The 26,187-nt window shown below is 35.7% G+C and overlaps 1 protein-coding gene and 1 non-coding gene across 2 annotated transcripts in view; both read right to left on the bottom strand.

Annotated features, from left to right (window-relative positions):
* Nucleotides 1-26,187, bottom strand: part of roraa (RAR-related orphan receptor A, paralog a) — a 383,427-nt gene that overhangs the window by 232,329 nt on the left and 124,911 nt on the right. The gene's annotated exons all lie outside the window — the stretch shown is intronic.
* On the bottom strand, nt 11,427-11,499 carry trnaa-agc (transfer RNA alanine (anticodon AGC)). Its single transcript has one exon. It is a non-coding gene; the product is annotated as a tRNA-Ala (tRNA).

The raw sequence follows: 26,187 nt of genomic DNA on the forward strand, positions 1-26,187 counted from the left end.
CTCATTGTTAACACTTAATAACACTTCAAAATTAATTATATCTCCATTATGTGTTTTTAGACTTTTAAAAACCTTTTTCGTCAATGAACCATATAATTCTGTGATGCCTAAATTCATTTGTAGCATTTTTTTTTTCATTATATTTTAATTTAGAAAATGTTTTGAATCTTAATATTTATCTGCCATTCTTCTGCCAGAATTTTGATATAAGTGCATCCTTAATAAAAATAAACAAACAAAAATAATAGGGATGCACCGATATGAAAACTTTGGCCTATACGATAATTCTTTATATTTGAAAGCCGATAACAGATATATTGGCCAATAAATCTAAATCCAAATTTTATATAATTTTTGAGAGCCCGATTACAAAAAATATCAGCTATAACATGAAAATAATTCAATATTGTTATACTTTTATTGACTCAATTAGAACACCACCACCAAAAATCTCTACGTAGTTCACACTTGTCTACAGTTGCACAATTCAAAACCATCATGGTGCGCATCTGAAGTCTGAAGTGTCTCAGAAGGAAATAATCCATTATTTATCACAAATTTTCTTTTTGGGCCGATAACCATAACATTAAAAATTAACATATATCAGCCGATACCGATATATATCGTGCTTCCCTAAAAAATTTAACGTTTTTACTGTAAAATCCAGTTCTTAAAACGCTACAATCCATGTTTACATTTAAGTTGCAGATATTTATATTAATATTTTACTTTTAAATAAGGTGTGTTCAATGGCATATTAGTTTTTGCTATCGTGTTGAAGTTGGCATTGAAAATCATGACATTCCAATGTTTCAGGTAAAATATTTCATAAATGATCCAATATTTCTAAATTAGTGAAAGGACTCGACACCTACGGTAGAATCACATGATCATATATGACAAAATGGCTTTCTTAAAGGAATAGTTCACCCAAAAATTAAAATTCTGTCATTTTGGCACTTTTCCACTGCGTGGTACTACTCGGCTCAGCTCGCTTTACTTTCGGTTCGCTTTTCCACTGCGGTTAGTACCAATGACACCGGTAGTGACTATTCTATCTGACCAATCAGTGATCTGCAGTGTTTCCCATCACATTTAGTATCGGGACAGCTCGCTTGGAACTATTTAAGCGAGGTGGTACTATTTAAGCGAACAGTTTTGTCCATACACTGGAAGTCAATGGTAACCAAAACTGTTTTCTTCTGAAAATTCTTCAAAATATCTTCTTTTGTGTGTTCTTTTGTGTGTAAATGATGACTCAATTTTGGTTGAACTATTCCTTTAAACAAGTGACTATGGTATGTATATTTAGCTAACAGCCTTGTAAAAAAATGCTATTTGTAATTAGCTGATAATGTATAGTGTATCTAGGTCCCTTTTATTTCTCATGTGGTTTTGCTATCAGTATTAGTGGGGCACACTTGTGTCTCGGAGGTGTTGATGGATGGCTTAACACAATATATAAATTATATAACAGCGGGTAAACTCAATACACCCATTATTTCTCCATGCTTTTTTATTTCGCCCCTGCAGAAGCTACAGTAATTTATGCCTCCCCTTCTCCATCCTTTTGGACAAAGTGGAAAGATACAGCCCACTTTGCTGACAGCCGCCACCGAAAAACAGTGATGCACAAACAACAGTGGATGTTTTCTCAGCTTTCATGAACGTTTTATTCTAGGGGCGAGAAAATCAGAATTTAATTAAAGGCGCGGGTATTGATTTAATTGTAACAGTATGTTGATGACTCATGATTGATTGAGGGTTTCTAGATTGTCAGTGGGAGGTCCGGAGCAAAATAACAACTCCTGGGTTTTTCTTTTCCATTAGCTATCAATCTTTGTTCCCCTTTTATTTGGGAAATTAATTTTGTGTCACACATAAAACGACACTCAAATCATCACAAGTCTCCTTTGGCAACCGCAGGCCAATGCAAAGGTTGCTTTTTCTTACAAATGAAGGCAGATCTGTTTAAATGTCAGAAAGAGAGAGAAATGTTTCATAAAGCTTAGAAAGGGAAAAACTGAGTGCAGCACACACAGTCTCAGCCAAGTTGGAGAGGCAAAAACTTCCCTGAGATGGATATCCGTGCACTTCCTGTGTCTCAGAACACTTGATGTGGCATGAATGTCCAACTATGGGATTTCTCAGACTTGCTATTCTGAAGATAAAAATTCACTTTTTTTAATAAAAAAAAAATTTTTTTTTAAGAAATTAATATTTTAAATAAGCAAGGATGCAGTAAACGGATTAAAAGTGAGAGTAAAGACTTTGATAATGTTACAAAAGATTAAATAAATTATGTTCTTCTAAAATTTCTATTCAAAGAATCTTGAGAAAAATGCATCACTGCTTTTACAACAAAATTAAAAGTTTAGGCAACTCAAAAAAAAACAAAAAAAAAAAACAACTGTCATTTACTCATGCTCATGTCATTCTACACCTACACTTTAAAAAAAAAAAAAAAAAAAAACATTGTGGGTTTAACTTAAAAAGTCACCTGGTTGCCTTTTGAGAAATTTTGAGTTCATTGAAATAAAAAATTTGAGTTAATACAATGAAGGAGATTGGTTTAACCAACAGAAACTCAAAATATTATGTTATCTGAACCACATTAATTATCTAAGTTGATTTGACAAAAGAAAAATTGTGATAATAAATCATGAAAATAATTTTTTACAATGTATAAGACTTTTGTTCATCTTCAGAAGAACAAATGAAGATAGTTTTAATGAAATCTGAGAGATTTCTGTCCCTGAAAGTGTATTCACCCAAAACTTTGATGCTTCAAAACATTCATAAAGAGATAGTCATGATTTGAGCAGTTTAATCTAAGTCTTCTAAAGAAATGATCGCTTTATGTGATGAACAGACTGAATTTGGGTTTTTATTCACATATAAACACTGGTCAATAAACATAAACACAACAAATAATCAACTGTACTTACTTGACGCGCAAGAACAAACCTCATTGGTTCTTTTGGAAGCTCAAAAGTACTGCATGAAACACCGAGAATAAATCTCATTGGTTCACGCATGTCAAGCAAGCATGCTTGAGTTTGTGTTTACCAAAACTGAATGCTGTAAATAGTTGCTGATCAAGTTTTGGGAGACAGAAATGGTTCATTAAAGTGCCCCTGTAGTCAGTACTTTTATCCCTTAAAACTAATCTTTGATTACCAAAGATTTTTCCTTAAAATAGCTTGAATGTAACTCCACATTCATTTAGAATATGCAGAATCATGAATATGCAAATTAGTCTCCGCCTCCACTCAATCACATGAGCTCAGAATACCTGATCCACTCGGTCAACTTCACTGTAGTAAACGCTGCACAAAGGCAACGCCAATCCGTTCACGGGATTGGTTCAAACTTATTTGTGGCGATTTCAAAACTTAAAGGTGCCCCAGAACGTTCTTTCACAAGATGTATAAGTCTAAGTCTAAGGTGTCTCCTGAATGTGTCTGTGAAGTTTCAGCTCAAAATACCCCATAGATTTTATTTTTTTTATAAAAAAATTTTAACTGCCTATTTTGGGGCATCATTAACTATGCACCGATTCAGGCTGCGACCCCTTTAAATCATGCGCTCCCTGCCCCCCGAGCTCTCAACTATAATATAGTGCATAAACAAAGTTCACACAGCTAATATAACCATCAAATGGATCTTTACAAGATGTGCGCCATGCATACTGCATGCAGTGTGGTATTTATTTGGATGGTTACATTTGATTCTGAATGAGTTTGAGGCTGTGATCCGTGGTTAACGGCTAATGCTACACTGTTGGAGAGATTTATAAAGAATTAAGTTGTGTTTATGAATTATACAGACTGTAAGTGTTTAATAATGAAAATAACGACAGTCTTGTCTCCGTGAATACAGTAAGAAACGATGGTAACTTTAACCACATTTAACAGTACATTAGCAACATGCTAACGAAACATTTAGAAAGACAATTTACAAATATCACTAAAAATATCATGATATCATGGATCATGTCAGTTATTATTGCTCCATCTGCCATTTTTCGCTGTTGTTCTTGCTTGCTTACCTAGTCTGATGATTCAGCTGTGCACAGATCCAGATGTGTAATCCCTTTCATAATGTTGGGAACATGAGCTGGCATATGCAAATATTGGGAGCGTACATATTAATGAGCCCGACTGTTACGCAACAGACGGTGTTATTTTGAGATTCGCCTGTTCTTTGGAGGTCTTTTAAACAAATGAGATTTATATAAAAAGGAGGAAGCAATGGAGTTTGAGACTCACTGTATGTCATTTCCATGTACTGAACTCTTGTTATTCAACTATGCTGAGATAAATTCAATTTTTGATTCTAGGGCACCTTTAAAGCATATTAAAAACACCAAATAGACATATAAACAGTATTAAAAACTTGATTTTCACCACAGGGGACCTTTAAAAATATCTTCATTTGTGTTCTGAAGACGAACAAAAGTCTTAACTGACATAAGAATGAGTAATTGATCATTTTTATTTTTGTGTGAACAATCCCGTTAAAGACATAACAAAATTCCTAAATTAAGCTTGCAAGTTAAAGGCACAATATGTAAGATGTTTTGATTAAAATATTACATGTTGATTTGTGTACCTAAATTATTCCAAATGTTTCCAATAATGTTTAAATCCAGAGAAATAAGCAGTTAATAACCAGGATACGGACCGTGTCCGTGCGTCGCCTATCGATGACATCATTCCCGCATTACCCTCGATTTCCAGTGTTATTTTGTAGAAACCATGGAATCACAAAAGACGCTTTAATATATTATGTGTTTTATTAGATAGGTGAGCAGCTGTTTGGGTACATTCATTAACAGAAAACTAATCATGTTATATAGCTCAACACAGTAAGTCTTATTGTTTAAATCTCATTTTCTTGATTTACAGCGAGTACCATGTTTTACCATGCCTTATAATGATCTAGCATACTGCAGTGTGCAACAAGTGTTTCATAGCAGCTGCCAAGTGATCGCACAGTAAAGACAACACCTATAATGATTCTGCAAAATCAAGGCGTCATCAAGCTACGCCTTTGTTTTGAATAAGCGACCTCTAGTGGCGAAAAATTACATAATGTGCCTTTAAGGAAGAAATGGTGATGTTCTACTATTTTTCAAATGTTCCTTTCAAAAACCTCTTTAAAAGAAGCTATTTTCAGATTTTGCAAACTTCTTGGGACACTTTCTACATCCAGAGTGAAATGTACCGACATCTAGTTATCAATGTGACGGCTCTTTAATGTTCCACTGTGTTGTGTGACTAGCGTAACATACGCTGCAATAAGTGACATTGTTCCCTCCAGCCTCGTGGATTTAATTAGATTTGATAACTTGTTGTTTTATGTCAGTAACTGCAGCTCTTGGCACTTTCCCTTACAAATTTGTTCCCTCTCTTTCACTCCATCCATTTTCCTTCCTTTCTTGCTCTCTGCGGTGGGTCTGTTGCTCTTCTCTGCTACTATACCATTATAAACTGTAGTTCAGAAGTGAAAAGACAACATAACTACAGCACAATTGCTCATATCCTTGTGAAAATGCTGAAAATTGGCTTAAATAAATCTGAGACAGGTCTCTAGCAAAAAATACGAAACTACTAAATCATTCCAACAAATATTTTGTGCACTGATGCGACAATGTAACCTTGACTTTTTTGTTTTTATTTGTAAAATAAAAGCATTTTATTTCAATTTAATTGGAGTGAGGAAATTAACATTCATTTCTGTGATTAAGGTGGAGTGTTTAACCAGTTTGATGGAAAAATAACACATAATATGATTATTTGTGATTTAGTTAATTAGGTAAACATCATTATAAATAAAATATAAATATTCTGATACATTTTCAATGAAAATACTGACCAATTTACACCCCAAGAGTTTATAAAGGAAATAAATAACCAGTTACTTGAGACATCCATGCAACGTGAGCGGCTTTGTTTACTTTAACAGATTTGAAAATGCATTCATATCCAGAATGCCGCTTCACTTTGGCTTTTACAGACACCCTTTGACACATGATTTTGCAAGGATTGTCATATGAACATCTCACAGCAGTCAAATAAAAAAAGATTGATGCACTGCAATACATGGTGTATCTGCACTGTAAAAAAAAAAAAACTGCAATAGTTATTGCACTGTGACTCGTGTATCGTAACAATAATAATGTATCACAGTGATTCCCATTCTGGTTGACCTTCCTCTCTCTGATTTAGACTGTTGAAATCTAAACTGAGACATGAGGAAGACTGATTGATTTTATACTTTGATTAGGTTCAAGTTCTGATATTGCGGTTCAAAATTGCAACTTGACGTGATAGTGTAGAATTTTATATTGGCTTTTTTTTTTTTTTTTTTTTTTACAAAAGCTTTAAAAGTATGGAAGCTTGTTTTCACAAGGGAATACAAATTTTAAAAAGTATTTGCAATTGAGAGTTTATATCTCGCAATTCACACTTTATGCAGAGTTTGTCTCAAGTGGGAAAACATCTGCACTGCGAGATATAGTTGCTATTGAGAAATAAAGTCAGAATTTCACAATTCTGACATTTTTTTTTTCACAACTGCGACTTTACTGTATATCTCGCAATACTTTATCGCAATTATGACTGTATATCTCATAATTCTGACTTTTTTCTCACAATTGCGAGTTTACTGTATATCTAATAATTCAGAATTTTTTTCTCAATTGCGAGTTTACTGTATATCTCAATTATGACTTTTTTCTCGCAATTGCGACTTTATATCTCGCAATTGACATTTTTCTCACAATTGAGTTTACTGTATATCTTGTAATTCTGCCATTTTTTCTCCCAGTAGTGAGTTTATTTCTCGCAATTCTCACTTTTTTCTTGCAATTGCGAGTTTATCTCACAATTTTGACTTTTTTCTTGCAAATGCGAGTTTATATCTCACAATTTAGACTTTTTCCTCACATTGCAAGTTTATATCTCGCAATTCAGACTTTTTCCTCATAATTAAGATAAAAACTCGCAATTCTGAGAAAAAAGTCAGCTGCCAATTGTGATTTTTTTCTCGCAATTTGCACTTTATAACTTGCAGAGCTTGTCCCAAGTGAGAAAACATCCGCACTGCGAGATATAGTCGCAATTGAGAAATAAAGTCAAAATTTCACAATTCTGACATTTTTTCTCACAATTGCGACTTTACTGTATATCTCGCAATACTTTATTGCAATAATTCATAATTTTTTCTCAATTGCGAGTTTACTGTATATCTCAATTATGACTTTTTTCTCACAATTGCGAGTTTACTGTATATCTAATAATTCAGAATTTTTTTCTCAATTGCGAGTTTACTGTATATCTAATAATTCAGAATTTTTTTCTCAATTGCGAGTTTACTGTATATCTAATAATTTAGAATTTTTTTCTCAATTGCGAGTTTACTGTATATCTCAATTATGACTTTTTTCTCGCAAATGTGACTTTATATCTCGCAATTGACATTTTTCTCACAATTGAGTTTACTGTATATCTTGTAATTCTGCCATTTTTTCTCCCAGTAGTGAGTTTATTTCTCGCAATTCTCACTTTTTACTTGCAATTGCAAGTTTATCTCACAATTTTGACTTTTTTCTTTCAAATGCAAATTTATATGTTGTAATTCAGATTTTTTCCTCATAATTAAGATAAAAACTAAGAATTCTAAGAAAAGTCAGCTGCCAATTGTGATTTTTTTTTTTTCGCAATTTGCACTTTATAACTCGCAGAGGTCAGAATTGCGAGGTATAAACTCACAATTCTGAAATGTTTTTTTTTTCAAATTCAGAAATGTTCTCAATTGCGACTTTACTGTATATCTCGCAATACTGTTTTATTTGAAAGTATGACTGTATATCTCATAATTCAGAAATGTTTTCAATTGCGACTTTACTGTATATCTCGCAATACTGTTTTATTCGCAAGTATGACTGTATATCTCAATATACAATACTGTTTTATTCGCAAGTATGACTGTATATGTCATAATTCAGAAATGTTCTCAATTGTGACTTTACTGTATATCTCGCAATACTGTTTTATTTGCAAGTATGACTGTATATCTCACAATTCAGAAATGTTCTCAATTGTGACTTTACTGTATATCTCGCAATACTGTTTTATTTGCAAGTATGACTGTATATCTCATAATTCAGAAATGTTCTCAATTGCGACTTTACTGTATATCTCGCAATACTGTTTTATTCGCAAGTATGACTGTATATCTCATAATTCAGAAATTTTCTCAATTGCTACTTTACTGTATATCTCGCAATACTGTTTTATTCGCAAGTATGACTGTATATCTCATAATTCAGAAATGTTCTTAATTGCGACTTTACTGTATATCTCGCAATACTGTTTTATTTGCAAGTATGACTGTATATCTCACAATTTAGAAATTTTCTCAATTGTGAGTTTATTGTATATCTCAATTATGACTTTTTTCTCACAATTGTGACTTTATATCTCACAATTCAGACTTTTTCCTCATAATTAGGATAAAACTCAAAAAAAAGTCAGCTGCCAATTGTGATTTTTTTTCTCAATTTTTCACAATTGCAAGTTTGGTAACACTTTGGTATGGGGAACACATTCACTATTAACTATGACTTTTGCCTCAAATTCTTAATTTACTGCTTATTAATAGTTTGTTAGGTAATTGTAGCATTTAAGTTTAGGTATTGGGTAGAATTTAGGGATGTATATGGTCTTGCAGAATAAGGCATTAATAAGTGCTTTATGAATACTAATAAACAGCTAATATGCAAGTTAATAAGCAACTAGTTAAAAGTAAGAAATTGTTCACTAAACTAAAGTGTTACCACAAGTTTGTCTCACAATTCTGAGAAAAAAAGTCTGAATTATGAGATATAAACTCGCAATTGTCTTTTTGCAATTGTGAGTTTTTAATCCTCAATGATTTCTCAGAACTGCTAAACAAACTCACAATTGCGAATTGCGAGATGTAAACTTGCAACTGCAAGAAAAAAAAAGTCAAAAATGTGAGATAAAGTCGCAATTACCTTTTTATTTTATTTGATTTTTTTTTTATTCTATGGCAGAAACAAACTTCCATACATATTCAACCAGAATTTAGTTAGAAACTAGTTTCATAATGTTCATTTTACTGTTTTAGGTCTTTTATTTGCAACATACAATGTGAATTGCATTATAAAATGTGAAATGTATTATTTTCTTAATGACTAATCATCTTTTGATTTACATCCAACAAGTTCTACTATAAATAAAAAGAGAAAATCATTTTTTTTAAATAAAAAAAAGGCACTGCCATGTGGTTATTTAAAATAGAAATCATTATTATGTTGTATTTCCAGTGTTGTGAAATATATTGTTCTTCTGATATTGAATTGGTCATACCGCACACCTCTACCCAGCACAGATTAATCTCATGTTAGAGGACAGTAAGGTGAACACAGCCAAAAGACTGTATCTGTACCATAAAACCCTTTTGCGTTCATTTTTCAGACAGACACCTGACGCTCCGTATAGAACCACTGATCAATATTTAATCTGGAGAAATAAATTGCGTCTGTTTGTCTTTCATCTTACGAGGGAAATGTATGTATTGTGACAACAGCAGCGACGCGTTAATCAAATAATGGAATAGTGATTTTTGGAGGGGCGAGCGAGCGCGGGACCTCGCCGCTATATTAACTGTAACCTCACGCTGTTGACATGATGCATCTCACGGCCGCTGTCTTGTTACCTCAGCGCGGATCATCTCAGCCTCATTGGATATCTAAGAAAAGATTTAGTTCCCATGTGTGCGTTGTGCATAATATGCTGTAACATGCGCGGATATCACACGCTTGTACTTTTGACCTTCCCAGAGCTGACAGTGAGGAACTATTTTTTTCTCCATTTATTCTCAGGCCCCTTGTCTTCGCAATTACCGCGTTCCAATCTCTCCTCGTCCCCACAGTCACCCACAATACCCAGTAGGATCGCCGGTCTTTCTTGTGGTGGAGCAATTACCGTCCCTATCTCCCTGAAACAAAAAACTTTTAGACTAGGATATTAGGAAATGTCAAATTCAGGTTAGATTTCCCTTTTCTCCATAGGCGACGTGGTTTCCTCACTCCAAGCGTTGCTGTGGCCATACTACATAATGCATGAAGCTCACTGGCTACCCCTGCAAAGCATGGTTACCTCACATGCTTTACAAGCAGACAGAACTAGTATACAGCTCTAAATACTGGGTGACTTTGAAAAAGTTTCAATATAAAACTTGAAAGCCTAGTGATTAGCTGTAGCATGTGAAGCCATTGTGCTCATGCAGGTAATGCAGGTTCGAATCGGGCAGGTAAAAAAAACAAACAAACAAACAAACAAACAACAGAATAGTATTTCAATATGACCATATTTAAAAGTATTTACACTAAACAAAATAATTAACAGCTGCTATAAAAATTGGGCCTATAAATCATCATTATAATGTGTGAATTATAAGTACAGATTATAATAATATAATATAATATAATATTATAATATAATATAGAGAGTTAGTTACTTTGCTTCATGACCATGTGGTCCTTTGCAGGTGTCTGAATGATGTCACATCCTGTCACATGATATTGACCACATGACTTGATCCAAAATTATCTCTTTATATTGGTTACTCCGAATGACATAAATGAAATTAATTTTTCCGGACATCGTTTCTCATAACAAAGCAACGACTTCTAGACATAATTTTAATACCATTTTGCACTGTGTTGATTTATGTTATAAAATAATGCCAGAATAAAAAAAAAATATCCATTTATTACATTTTAAGATATTTTATTCACAAATGAAATGGCTGTATTGGTCTTTGGACGGTTAAACCGAATGACCTTTTGACACTTCAAAATCTTTAAAATACCTTTATATGTAGCAATTTGTATATGTAGCAATTATCTAAATTTCTATATGTAGCAATTTTGTAATTACGACGAGATCAGAACAATGAAGAAACAGAAAACAAGCTCTATAATGAGAAACATGTGGATCAAATTAATCAAACAATGAATAACCATGGAAACTAATGTAAATGAAACATGATACAATGAAAAACCTACTAAGCAGCTGTTTACACGACACCGTTTTTAACTAAAAATTTAAAACTTTTTATGCATTTTGGCCATTGACTGACAACGGCGTTTCTTTAAAATTGGTTTCAAACTGCAAGTTTTTGAAAACAATATCATTATCATCTCTGTATAAACTACAAAAAAAAAGTACATTTGTGAAAACGTTGACGTTATGCGCATATGTATTACTTGTTCAGTCTATAGGTTCATAGTGTTTCTTTACATTTACATTTACATTTATGCATTTGGCAGACGCTTTTATCCAAAGCGACTTACATTGCATTATACTACACATTTGTATCTGTGTATGTGCAATCCCTGGGATCGAACCCATGACCTTGGCATTGCTAGTGCCATGCTCTAACCACTGAGCTACAGATTGCTACAGATTTACAAATTGACATCGCCACCTACTGGCCTGGCATGAATGATACAATGTTTTTGGTTGTTTTTCGCAAATCCATGTGAACGGATTTTGACAACGTTGACAAACTTTTCCATTTTTAGTACATTGTTGTTATTTAAATGTACCCTAAGAAGTCCAACTCAAACTCATAAATAACGTGACAATTTCAAACTAATACTATATACCTTGTTTTTAATGTAAGAATGGGTGCGGCCATTTATAATTTGAATGTGAGGTTTCCGGTGTCATTCGCTTGTATGTATTTTAGCTGTACAAAAACAATCTGTAACGCTACTTGACACTGCCAACTGCTTTTGTTATCATAGAATTTCCATGTATTAACATAATCAAACACACTGGTTTGTACTGCAAATAGATTTAACATTTACTGCATTTTGTTATTTTTCTGGTTAATTACCTAAAGCAACTAAGGAATCGGAAATCTCGCACATTCAAAGAAAATAGCTTACTTCCACGTTGCAAAATAAGGTGAATAGTGCAAAGTATCTTTAAATGTCTAAAATAAGTGTAGGTGCTAACTTAAGTATATTGGTCCATACTTATGCAATTTATTTTCCCAGTACTTTTTGAGGAATATCCCTAGACAGACTCATCTATCTATCCGTGTAAATTCAGCGAGTGAGTCAGTGAGTATGATATGCATGGACACTGGGCGTCTTATCAGCGTCCAGCAGGACAGGCTAATCTCACTCGAAACCGCCACCTGCGTTACTTCCCTCCTCCCGCTGCCAAACACCGAACAACACAACCCATCACTGACAATCCATCTCTCGAGTTTAACATTTTGCTGCTCATTTTTGCTGTTCAAAATGTAATATGATGTAAAATGTGACTAGCTACACATTTTGATTTGTGACTGATGATGTGAACCTAGCATAATAGCTAAAGTAGTTTTCAATGAGCCATTAGTGTGGTATTGTCTAGGGGCGGAAGGAACAATGCTTAAAAAAAAACTAATCTTGAAGACCTCAGTTTGTTGGACACTTATCCTCATAGGCCTTATAAATATAAATAAATACATAAACATACATCAGGATTTGTTTTTCAGAATCAGATTAGAAATTTCTGAATTGTGAGGTGCCTAAAGATGACAGTGTCAGGAGAATGAACGAAACGCAGCAAACAATTTCCAGTGATCTGGTTTTAAATGAAAGCAGCCCACAGACAGGAAGGGAAGTAGGAAAGGTTTCAGAAGCTCCATCTGCATGCTGGTCTGGACGAGAAATGCATCCCGCATTCGGTGGAGCGGAGAATGGAAAAGTCCAGTGATGTAACAGCTGCTAAATGCAGGCATTCCACATCTCGGTTTCCCTTGCTCACAGTTTCCCCGCTGAGCCTTCCCTCGGTTTCTTCTGCTCTACGTTCCAGTGCTCTGATTACAAACACTGACGAGGCGGAGAGTCGAGGAGGACTTCTGTTAAACTGTCTCCAAAAATAGACCTCTTTCCAAGACGAAAGTGTCTGTAGAGTGTCTGCTCATGGTTATGAGGTCATATCCCTCAACGAACCCTAACCCAGCTAATCATTAAGGCCCGCAAATTTGAGAGCTGATTTAACCTACTATGAGGGAGGAAAACTCCAGACTAGTGATCTACCATTAAACTTTGTAGTAGTCAATTGTGCTGCTGTTTTGACAAGAAAGACTAGATAGATGTCTGCGGCGATAACCTAGTGGTTAGTGTGCCGATATATGGCGCAAAAGCGTTCACAGTGACCCGAGTTTAATTCCTGTCTCGAAGTCCTTTGCCAATCTTGCCCCCCCTCTCTCCGCCCAATGCTTTTCTGTCTGCTCTCTACTGTCCTCTTCAAATAAAGGCACAAAAAGCCAATAAATAAAACCTTATATCTTAAATTAAACTTTTAATCTTTATAAAGAGAGAGAGTTGGAAACACTCAAGAACCGTATTTGCAAAAGTGACCATCCATCTGAAAACCAAAATTAGTTTACAGTTTGTAATTTCTAGCAGACCCTAACAAAATTTCTGAAATATTGGTGGTTTTCTAACAACACTTACTGTTTACCATTGTTCCAATAATAATAAAAAAAAAGTTAGCCAAGCCCAAAATTTCCAAAATTTGTTGAACCAATGTTGATATTTCCAGTCCAATTTGGACTGTTTTCAATTTGGACAAAAGGTTCACGCCAGGCAGCAAAATAACAACCATATTAAAATAAAGAAACAAATCCCCTAAATTACTCCTTCCTCACTGGCATCTAATGCATTAATATCTGTTCACAACTAGTTTGACTTGGTTCAAAACTCTTTTTAATTCTCAATTGCCATTTACTGTTAAATTTTAGGAGAAACGATCATATTTAAATACAGGAGAGAATACCTTATTGTCCTGTTTGTCTACAAACAAACACAATCAAATGAAATTTTGGCACAATTTTGGTATCTTTTGGCTGTAAAGCAAAAATTTTTATTTAGTCAATTAGCCAGTCATTTGGTTTTATAAATTTGATGAAAAAAAAAGTTAATTTTTTTTGTAAACTATAGTCGACAGAAGCAATAATTTTGATTGTACTTGCACGCTTGTGTAAAGGAGGCAAGCTAGTGAGAGTCCCCTGACCTGAGGCACACTAGCGACTGACCCTAGAGACTGCGGTCTGTAGCTTCCTTGTTAGGGCGCCTGCCTCCCATGCCGGAGACCCTGATTCGAATCCTGCTCGGAGTGGGTCGAGTAGGACCGTTCACTTTGGTGCCATGACCCAGATGGGAGTGAGGCTTAAGGTGGTGAGTGTAACGGAGGCAAGCTAGTAAGAGCTGTGCATGTAAACCTCACTCTCTTTGCCTCAACAGGTAAACTAGTGACTGACCCTAGAGACTGTGGTCTGTAGCTTCCTTGTTAGCACTCCTGCCTCCCATGCCGGAGACCCCGGTTTGAATCTTGCTTGGATTGAGTCGAGTAAGACCGTTCACTTTGGTGCCATGACCCAGATGGGAGTGAGGTTTAAGGGGGTGAGTGTAACGGAGGCAAGCTAGTAAGAGCTGTGCATGTAAACCTCACTCTCTTTGCCTCAAGAGGTAAACTAGCGACTGACCCTAGAGACTGCGGTCTGTAGCTTCCTTGTTAGCACTCCTGCCTCCCATGCCGGAGACCCCGGTTTGAATCTTGCTTGGAGTGGGTCGAGTAGGACCGTTCACTTTGGTGCCATGACCCAGATGGGAGTGAGGTTTAAGGGGGTGAGTGTAACGGAGGCAAGCTAGTAAGAGCTGTGCATGTAAACCTCACTCTCTTTGCCTCAAGAGGTAAACTAGCGACTGACCCTAGAGACTGCGGTCTGTAGCTTCCTTGTTAGCACTCCTGCTTCCCATGCTGGAGACCCCGGTTCGAATCCCGCTCAGAGCGGGTCGAGTAGGACCGGTTACACTTGAACCTCAGACAAGGTAAAAGTGTATTTTGATAGTTCACAACTAGTTTGATTTGTACACACTATGTAGCTGTCTGAATGGGAGTGAATTCAGTTTCAGAATAACCAAACTCTGTGTATACAGCACAGAATTAAACACTCAGAAGAGGAGTGACAACCCTATTAACCTGCAGTGCGTATGTGGCCAATGGAAACATGATTTTAAGGGCTATCAGTTGATATAGAAACACAACAGGAAATGCAGTTGTGCAAAGAACCACATCCTCTCTCTCTCTCCTCACCCTTTCTATATGTGTATCCTAGCTGCACTATCTCAGCAAGACCCAATATCCTGTTTTGGCTGTAAAATAGTTGTTTTAACCCTTCACCCTGCCTGGCCCATTTGTCAAGGAGAGAATGAACAATATCCCAGCGGCCAAATCCTAATACGGGACAAACAGGGTTGAACTTGAGCCGGAATGTCGCCGAGAGAAGGTCCTATCCCAGATAAGTTAGTTTGTCTCAAAGTCAAGGTGGACAGATGGTGGTAGGGTGTTGGAGCTGATGGTGTTGTTCTTGCCTCTCATGTGAGATCATCAGAATGAAACAACTGTCCTTTTTATAAACCAAAACTCTCTCAAAGGAACGTGGCTTCTCATTCCAAACACTTACATTCAGTGCGGTTCAGAGCAGCCGAGCGTGTATCATTATCATTAACATCTATTGTTGCTCAGATCTGGCACACAGAAGAACAAAGACTCACCGTGACCCGGCTCTTGAACCAGGGTAACATCGGATGACACCGATATGAGAGCTTTCAATTAGACAGGCTCCACAGTGCTGCAGGCACAGGAGAGCGAGCGAGCAGGGTGATGTGACAGAAATTAAGCTTGTTACAAACTAATTTCAACTTCGCTTCATCGAAACTTACATTACCACTCCCTCTCTTTCTCTTTCTCTCACTAGAGGCATTTGCATATCCCAGGTAAACTGGGGAATAAAGACAGCGGATCCAATTAATCCTCTTGGGAGCTAATTAGTTACAATTAAATTTCTGCTTCACTTGTTGTACAGGAGTGTGCAGTAAACACGTAAAGAATATGTAAAACTTGCCCGATTTTCACCCAAACTATTAATGTATTCTCACGGAAAAAAACAACAACACTGAATGCACCTTTGGAGAGGCAGATGAAATGTTTCACTTTGGATGGACTTTCATATTCCTGTCTGTGGATATATATATATATATATATATATATATATATATATATATATATATATATATATATATATATATATATATATATATATATATATATATATATATATACACACACACACACACACACACACACACACACATATATATACAAACCAAAAACAAGACAAAAGCAAAAAAAGACAAAAAAAGACAAATACAAAACATAAACATAACAAAAAACAAAAACAAAAAATACACAAAAGACAAAAAAAAAATATTATATATATATATATATATATATATATATATATATATATATATATATATGTGTAATATTTATGTTTTAACCATAAATGTTTTTATGGTTGTTATGGGGTTGCTAAGGTGTTCTAGCTGGTTGCTAAGAAGTTGCTATGCAGCTGCTAGAGTGTTCTAGGTGGTTGCTAAGAAGTTGCTATGCAGCTGCTAGGGTGTACGTGGTTGTTAAGGTGTTCTAGGAGGTTGCTAGGATGTTGCTATGTGGTTGCTAACTGGCCCCAAGTCCAAAGAGCCCATTTCCAAATCGCTAAGGTCACTCAGGTCCCTCCTTAAATGCATGTCAATGGGATATTTCCGTCTGTATTATCATAAAAATATTGTTAGTCCACGCACTTATAAAAGTAAAAGAATCTACAATATACATATATGTATGTCCATTAACAGTGCTGGGTAGTTATTGATTACATGTAATCTAGATTACATATTCAGATTCTAAAAAGTACTTGTAATTCGATTATATTACATTTTAAAATACTTGTAATCAGACTACAGTTACTTTTTTATTGATTACATGATTACATGTAATTCTCACAATAGCGGTAAATTATTCATAATTCATTGATTGTCCCTACTACTTTTTCTTTTACATTTTCCTTTCTAAAAAAGCCTATTCAATCAATGTGATAAACAAGTTAGGTCAAAAGTAATCTAAAAGTAATCAAAAGTAGTCTGATTACATTACATTAAATGTGTAATCTAATGGATTACATTACTAACTACAATTTTTGTCATGCAATTTGGAATCAGTAATGGACTTCAATTTGAAAGTAATCTACCCAGCACTGTCCATATCTCAACTGACGCACACACAGGTGTGTTGAGTGTCTCTGTATATTGTCATCACCCATCAACTTTGATTTCCACGTGTCACGCCATCCCACCACGTGTCACTTCCTGTTATGCCATGCAGGGAGTGACAGAGCCAGCACAGGCCGTCCTGTCACACCTCACCTCAGTAACAACAAACAAACAAAGGAGAAGAGAAAAGACACTGGGAGACATAAGGAGACACAGATGCGGCAAGACTGATGGATCCAGAACAAGACGAGACACGCATGCATAAACAACAATGTTGTCACTTAAGAGATTAAACTGTATTAAGTGCTAATACTGTGACACACCTCAGACATCCGATAAAACATCTTTTAGTCACTTAGACGGACAGGATGGAGCAGAAATAGATCGATATTTCAGTGAAGTGCCGCTGTCTAGGACACGTGCCGCGTACATATTAAAATGTAGCCGTGATTCTCTCAGAGAGTCATTTTAAAAGCTCTGACAGGCCATCAAAGCGGGATCTGAAAGATAGAAAATAGACGATCATGACTCTTTTCACACCTTGTCAGTAAGACTAGCCTCTACATCAAAAGGTAGAGGGTAAATCTTTCTTTTTTTTTCCCCCACAGAGGGATCGGGCTGCTCACTTTGCACATGGAGATGGCTGACAGTGTGCTTGTTAAGAAAACTGTCACCTTAAATCAATAGGAATTCATTCTTTATGCTGGTAATAAGTGAAGGGGGTGTTCATGGGGAGTTTTGCCAAGAGTTCATTTGTGACGGAAGCGCAGTAGGGCGGTATATTATTTTGTGATTCAGTAACATGATAATCATGTTCTGCAAGAAATCTGTGTTGTGTGCATGTGACAGTAATCAAATTATAATAAACTGTGTGTACTTAATGTGACTTAACATGGGGAGAAGCTAATTACTACAAATTGTTATTGTTCATTCTTTCTTATTTATATAATTAAATTATATAATATCATCAAAATATAACTCATTGACTTATATGATAATGTTTGGGGTTACCATGCTGTTAAACTAATCTAATACAGAAGTTTCAAACTTTTTAATGGCAAGGACATCCAAATATGATGATTTCTTTAAAAGTATTCCTTAAAATTAAATTAAATATTTCCTTAAAATATTTTCAAGTATAAAGACCCATAAATACTCAGTAAAAAATGTGTTAGTGTGATATCATAATGCATGGTTTTCCTTAAATTAAATAATTTGCTTTTATATTGTCATTATACTAAAATGAATTATCAACTTGTATGTATGATGTTTAAACGTTTGAAAATTGTATATAAAAAATGCTGTTTATTACTGTGAAAAACTAGAGCTGTGATGTGAATAGTATTAAATAACCACAATTATTCATGAATCAGAACATTCACATAAATATCAATTAATACATGTATAATATTATATTTTAATATAAATATTTATTAATACATTTTATTTAAAAAAAATAATTAAATATATCCCTCAAATAAAATGAAAATATTTTTAAAGACGAAAAATTATTATTTAATCATTTTTTACATTATTGCTTATTAATTTTGACAGCCTTAAAAATTATAATATATACTATAATTCTCCCTTATGGTCCAAAGGGGGTGTCTGCTCTAATAAGTAGAAAATACATAACACAAATAGAGTTTTATATATAGACTCTTAAGTGTACTGAATAGATTATGTGTATAATCAACATTTCTCTTGTTCATTTAAATCATCTGTAATGCATTATGGGAATGCTTATAAAGGATACATAAGTTGTCTTAGAATTTAGAAGGTTGAAAATTGTTCTGCCTACCATCTGAAAAAGCCTTTGTTTTGGGAGCGCACCTATGATGCATTACCTGTAGGCAGCTCACTAGGTTTAGGAACAATCACGGACACTGCAATGTAAGGTTTCTCCCTTTAATTAGCTGAACTGTCCTGACGATACATCATGCAAAATAATATTACAGCCAATTATGAATTTCACCAGGCCTGAAGTGACAGCCAACTTTAAGTATGCAGATTGTGTGATGATTTCAAAGAAATCCAAACGTACAGCATTACAGGACACATGAAAGAGGAGAAAGCTGCCGAAGGCCTGATTGCAAAAAGGTTACATCATCCAAACAAACCAAGACAAGTGGAGTCGCGTCTACGCAGACAATTTGCTGCTGCATCAGTATTACGTTAAGACAATGGGCCGTCTTCACCGCCGAACACTGGTTTCAGCAGTCTTGCATGCTGTGCTTTGCTCTCGTGTTAAGGGAACAGTTTAAACGCTGTGGATTTCAACAGATGAAGCAGTAGAAAATTTAAACTAGTATGTGCCGTCACGTAGACAAAAGCAGTCTTACACAGGTATACGCCGACTGAACACACAACACAGCTGCAGGTGTCTAATTAGGTGTCCTTGCAACAAGTTTCGGAGAAAAGAAAAGAACAAGTTAGCATGAGAAGGAAAAAATGCCAGTGAACTATCATTCTTCACTTTGGTTTTTATAGTTTTGTTCCTGGAGAAGTGGAAGGAAAATCTTTCCTGCAAACGAAACAGAAACCTACCTGCTGAATACAGTGTAATCAGACTTTGGCCATTAAAACATTATAAATAACTGAAATAAACACAAATGTCAGGGCGTGTCAAAACATCTTCAAGGCCAAAAAAAACACCTCAAACCCCAGAGGGTTAAACCTTGTCGAAACAAACAAAACAAAAGACAAAAAGTCAAAACAAAACCATAAAAAAGACCAAATAAAAAACAAAAACATAAACACAAAAAACAAAAACAAGTCAAAAAACAAAAACAAAAGACAAAACAAAACCATAAAAAAGATGAAAACAAAGAAAAAACAAAAGACAAAATACAAACCAAAAACAAAAAATAAGACAAAAACAAAGACAAAACAAGACAAAACACAATTGAAAAACAGAACAAAACCATAAAAAAGACAAAAAAAGACAAATACAAAACAAAACCATAAAAACAAGACAAAAACAAAAACATAACACAAAAAACAAAACAAAACACAAAACGAGACAACACAAAAACAAAAGTCAAAACAAAACCATAAAGACAAAAACAAAGAAAACAAAGGACAAAAATAAAACAAAAAACATAAAAAACTAAAGACAAAAAAGTAAAAATAAAACCATAAAAAGACAAAAACAAAGAAAACAAAAGACAAAATCAACAAAATAGACAAAACAAAAGACAAAACAAAAAATATAGCCGTTTCTTAAAAACAGGTAAAGGAAATGCAGAAGGACGAAGGCTGGTCTAGACCATAACATCTGGTCAGAAGGGCGAAAGGGAGGGAGGGACGAAAAGTTAAATAATTAAGTGTTAAAACGCACTTTGCTCAAATTAATTATGTGTTCCTTGAGACGGTACAGAATGGTAAATATTTGAGTTGGTCAGAGTTTGTCTGTGGTTAGACGACTGAAAGTCTCTGGAAATAAAATTAAAACAGAGACATGGAAATACGTGTGCTTGCATAACCTTCAGATTCCTGTAGTTAAGGATGTCATTAAAAATGACTTGAACTCAATGTGCCTCTTTATTAGGCCACAAATATCTCATCCAAAAATAAATAAATACAGTATTATATATTTTATTTATGACAGTTTATATTTTACACATTAAAAATGTTGATTTTACTTTTATAAATTACTAGGTGACGTTTATTTACAGTTTATTTAATATTAAAAATATTACAAGAATTAGACAAGTACAGATACATCTAGGTAAAATTTTATATAAGTTTCAATCAGTGTTCAAAAGCAAACCGACACTTCTGTTATGCATCAGCGTTCTAAGTGTCACATTTCAGACAAGTCTTTCAACCAAACCACACTTCTACAGATTTATATCGTCAAACCCAAACCAGATTAAAGCCCCTCCTCCATAAATACTTCAAAAATAAAGCCACAAAACCCTAGTCACCTCTGACTGAGCCTGCGGAAAAACCGGGCAGAACACCCAAGACTGATATATGACAAGAACACACCGAGAACTGGCAGATGGACGGATTGATGGCTTCTGAAAGAAAGAGAGAGATAGAGTGGAAACGAGGCAAGAAAAACGAGCAGCAAACTTTCTTTGTCCTATGCCTTTTCCGTCCGCACAGATGCGCGCTGGAGCCAGTGCAGCTGGCTGCCTGACAAATAGGAAAAAATAGTCCAATTTGAGCTGGTCGTTAGCAGTTCGGAGCAGCGCATTCCAGATAAATGAGCGGCCGCCTCAGGTATGGCAGGAGAATCTCTTGAAGCATTCCTGAGAGACTGGGCCTGTATTACGGCACCCCCTTCACCGTGCCTTCGATCTGCCCGGCCCGGCCCAGCCCGGCTACAGCAGAGGTGACCTTGCCGCTCCGCTCCTGCCGGGGTTCTTATTTTTACCATTACACCCCCCTTTCTTACACACAAACACACACACTCTTAAACTACTAGTACTTTGTGCCCTATTAGTCCAGCTACTAACTTAAAATGCCACAAAAGTGTAGAATATGCTTGCATTAAAGTCATTTTGTTTGTTAATATAATTTTTTTCCCAAAAATGTTTGATCCTTACACATGTACTAACCAAGCTCAATGCGACAAGTTAACAAAATACACTGAATGTGAAACAGCTGCTCGACATGAAAATCACAGCCAATCAGAAGATATTTAATGTTTAAATGTATCATTTTGAAGAGCAGTATTTTAAACCAATGACATTTCACAGTATATACTATTGTAATATTTCTTAATATTTTGAATTAGTTTTTATTTTAATTTTAGTTCTAGTTTCGCATTTTTTGTTTTGTGCTTATCATTTTTATTAACTTTTGTTGTTCTTTTAAATATTTATTTTTAGCTTTAATTTATTTAATTTATATATTTCTAATTTCCATTCAAGTTTTTATATTTTAGCTATTCACCTAATATTTTTATTTTATATTTAATTTTTTATAAAAAAAATTTCTTAAAAAAAAAAAAAAAAAAGGTGGCACGAAGGCGGCACGAAGGCTTTCCCTATCCGATCTTTTTTTCCTCGTTGAACCGCAAACACGGCATCGTCTCAAGAAAAACGTAGACACGAAACCACTGAAACGACTCAAAACGATGTGGTATACATGCCAGACCAGTATGTGGCGCTGTAATTATGCCACAGAGATACACTAAAATCGAAGAAGACGACTTGGAGCAGGCGCATAAACCTTGCGATGACATCATCGTTTCACAAAATATACGGATTGGCTGTACACATGAAAACGCAAGTCGTTTTCAGATTTATCCACTCTTGGACCCGGTTTTTAAAAAAAAATAGCGGTTTCAGGCTCCCAAAACGCTGGATCCGTCTGGATGAACGCTGATACGATGCAAAACGTTTACGTATACAACTAAACTCTTCAAAAATTGAAAGCAAAACATTTGGTAAAACGTGCTTTTTCATTTTGTAGCTGAGTAGTCTAAAAAGTCAGTTTTAAGGCAGGAACACACCAAGCCGACGGTCGGCCGTCGGGCAGTTTCGTCGGTCGACTAAGTTTTCTCAGTATGTTCAGCAACGTTGGCTGAAGTTGGTCCTCGTCTGCTTTTTTTCGGCCGATTCGAAATGTTGAATCGGCATCAGAGCTCGTCAGTCCGTCAGGCCATCTGATCATTCTGATTGGCTGTTCAGCTACTGCCACCTGCTGGTACGGAAAGGCATTTCATCTCAAGCAGGTGCAGAAAGGACGCCCTACTTGGCCGTCGGCTGTTTAGCGTCGGTTTGGTGTGTCAGGGCATCTTTGGACACAGATGCTGCCGTCGTGAGCCAACCCCGCAGTGTGCTTTCGTCGCCACTAGTTCGTTGATGTCAGCTTGGTGTGTTCTGGCCTTTACAAGCAAGACATTTTATTTTATTTTAATGTTTTATTGCCGCTTTATCACATTGTGCCTGTTGCTACTGTACCTTTAGGACATGCTAATAACCTATGTTTAGCAACAATTCACATTGTTTGTTAGGATGTGAAAAGTTCCTAAATATTGAATAGGTGTTGATATGTAAATATGGGCAGTCATATGTTAATGAGCTCTGAACAACCCCTTTTTTTTAAGGAAGGGTCTTTTCAGACTTTCTGAAGTTTTGAGTTCTGTAAGTTACAGTTTGTCTACAAAGTCCTTTATTTCAAAAGAGTAAAAAGCAGAAAAACCTTGTTTGAAGGGACTAATATGATATAATGGTCTCTCCTCAGCACAGACCAGGATATAGAGAACAAAAAGCGAGAGGGGAAAAGGGAAGAAGAAAAGGGGAAAAGAGAGGTGGTGAGACAGAGGAGCAGCATAACAGTCGACTCCATCTGCTATGGCTAGGTGAAGGGTAGAGAGTGCACTCCATTAAAAATGTCTGTGAGGGGCTGAAAGGAGTCAAACACTCAGTCTGGCATTTTGACTCTGAAGTTCCCTCGCTGCAGCTTCAGCGCGTGTGCTGCCAGGGACACACTTCCTCAGAGGGAAATCTCTGGAGGCCTATAGATGTCATAGAGACTTCCAGCAGGTGAGGATACGGTCTGCGCCACTGCCAGCCGAGGTAATGAACACAGACACGTTCAGCCCTGCTTGTGATTGAGTGCCACTTACAAAAAAACTAGCAAAAGAATGAGAGTAGAATTAGCATGCTAATTGCTAATGCTAACCTATTGTGTTGGCCTTTCTGTATCATACAAATCATTGTAACAAATCTCAATATTATATTATGTTTGGCTAGTCACTTTCACACATGAAATCTGTTAAATAGCTGCCAGATTAGCATTTCCAGTAAACGTGGACCCCGTTTCAAATGATGACTTGCAGTCTTGTGGCCTTTAAGCCCTGGGTATACTTCAGTTTATTTTAAGCATATGCTAGTGTACACGTACAGTCGAACGCACAGCCTTGGAAAGTATACTTCATTTGACTCTTAAACGCAGTTTTGAGCAATCTCTCGCCACGAGTTACAATCCATGTAAACATATTTGTATAATTCCATGCTTGAGTTGTAAAAATGAGGGTACTTTCTAACCTCTTCGCTCAATATTTTGTCTATGTAGGCCTCCATCGTCGCTGTAGCTTGCATGCGTTCCAGTCTGTTCTGTTTATGCAGTTTTTCTTTGACTACCTAGTGAATCAACGCCCCCACGCCACCTTGTGGATAAACGAATTACTGCAAAAACAATTAAATGCACAAACATATACGCACGGTTACAAAAATCCAGCGGTGCGCGTACAGTATGCGCATACTCCTCTGATGACGAAATTCACGTCACGTCACAGCTTTAAGTAACAAGCTACTCTTCCAAAAAAATCAATGGTGTTGCACTACAAAATTTAATGGTGCTAACTGTCATCGCAAATTGCGTATGTCACTTTATAGTTGCGCAAACATAGGCAACAGTCAAACTAGGGCTGCATGTGGAATCGTTAAAACCAAAATCATGATATGGCTTAGTTTGATTATTAAATCACAAATTAATATATGTGCTTTTACCAGCTCGATTCGCAGTAAATTTTGCTTGACACAAACTCTACCTCTTTACTTGTAATGAGAAGCCCTGGCTGTTATCAACAAAAGTGAAGCTATGATATCATTATTGTAAAATGATTATAGTTGTCTTTAATATTTTTTTTTTTTTTTTTATATTTTACAGTGAAATCGTACAGTAGTCAAAATAAACTCATTAATTTTTCAGAATAACCCGTTAAAAATATTTAACGCAATTAACACAATATCTATTTTTTCTGTCATCCTTTGGTCGCGCTACAGTATATGATCACACTATCTAGGGCTGGGCGATATATCGCATGCGATTGTCACACGCATTTCGTCAGTAAAGCCGGTCCCCTGATTACCGCTATTTCTCGTCTATGTAGGCCTCCATCGTCGCTGTAGCTTGCATGTGTTCCAGTCTGTTCTGTTTATGCAGTTTTTCTTTGACTACCTTGTGAATCGACGCCCCCACGCCACCTTGTGGATAAACAAATTACTGCAAAAACAATTAAATGCACAAACATGTACGCACGGTTACAAAAATCCAGCGGTGTGCGTACAGTATGCGCATACTCCTGTATACTACTGTATGGCGACCCTCGCATGTGTAAAAATCGGTAGTGGTAATCAGGGAACCAGCTTTACTGACAATCGCATGCAATATATCGCCAAGCCCTAATGCTATCATTCATTCAAGTGCTATTAAACCATTCAAGCATGATAAGATGCAAATAAAGAACTTAAATCTGTACTGGCATGCATCTAGAAGAGGCTCAGAAAGCCGCTTCAGACAGTATGTTAGCACCGCATTGAGTTCTCTTTCATGCTTGAACGGACAAAAACACACAAAATTATGTAAAAATTCCCGTTTTGTTGAGTATCCTCGTAAGCACAGTCTTAAATGAGTTAAATAAACGTAAAGAGTTGTGAGGACATCAGATGCGTGTCAGATCTGCGTCAGGTTTTAAAGTGACAGCAGCCTAATAAACCTGCTGCTGTCTGTCATTAATGTTAATCAAAGAACAAAAGACAAAGAGAAAATCACTCACTGCTCTTGACTGAATAACTTTTGTAGCTTTAATAAGGATTAATCTATATTCAATTTTAAAATGTATGCAGTGAAGACTGTGCAGTGTTTGCTCTGTATATTTACCTGTTAGACCTACCTGAAAATCTCCAACCACTATTTACAAGGTTACATGGGTTAAAAACAACTTTTTTTGTGCATTTAAGCATGGCAGTAAAAATCAGAACTGGCCTGACTGATTGTTTTATACTACAAAACACACATTTTGGAGATTCAATGAAAGTTTTAAAATATATAAAAATACATTAAACAAGCACAGCAAGCTAGAGCTTTTTTTCTCCAAATCGCACAGCCCTAAATAAAAAAATAAAAATAAAGACAATAAATAGATTCAATATTTATCACCCCACAATGAACAAAAAGTTAAGTTTAGAAAAGTTACCTTAATTCAAGACAAGTTCTCTGAAAACAAG

Source organism: Chanodichthys erythropterus, chromosome 24 (genome assembly GCF_024489055.1).
Source record: "Chanodichthys erythropterus isolate Z2021 chromosome 24, ASM2448905v1, whole genome shotgun sequence".
Lineage (NCBI taxonomy): Eukaryota > Metazoa > Chordata > Actinopteri > Cypriniformes > Xenocyprididae > Chanodichthys > Chanodichthys erythropterus.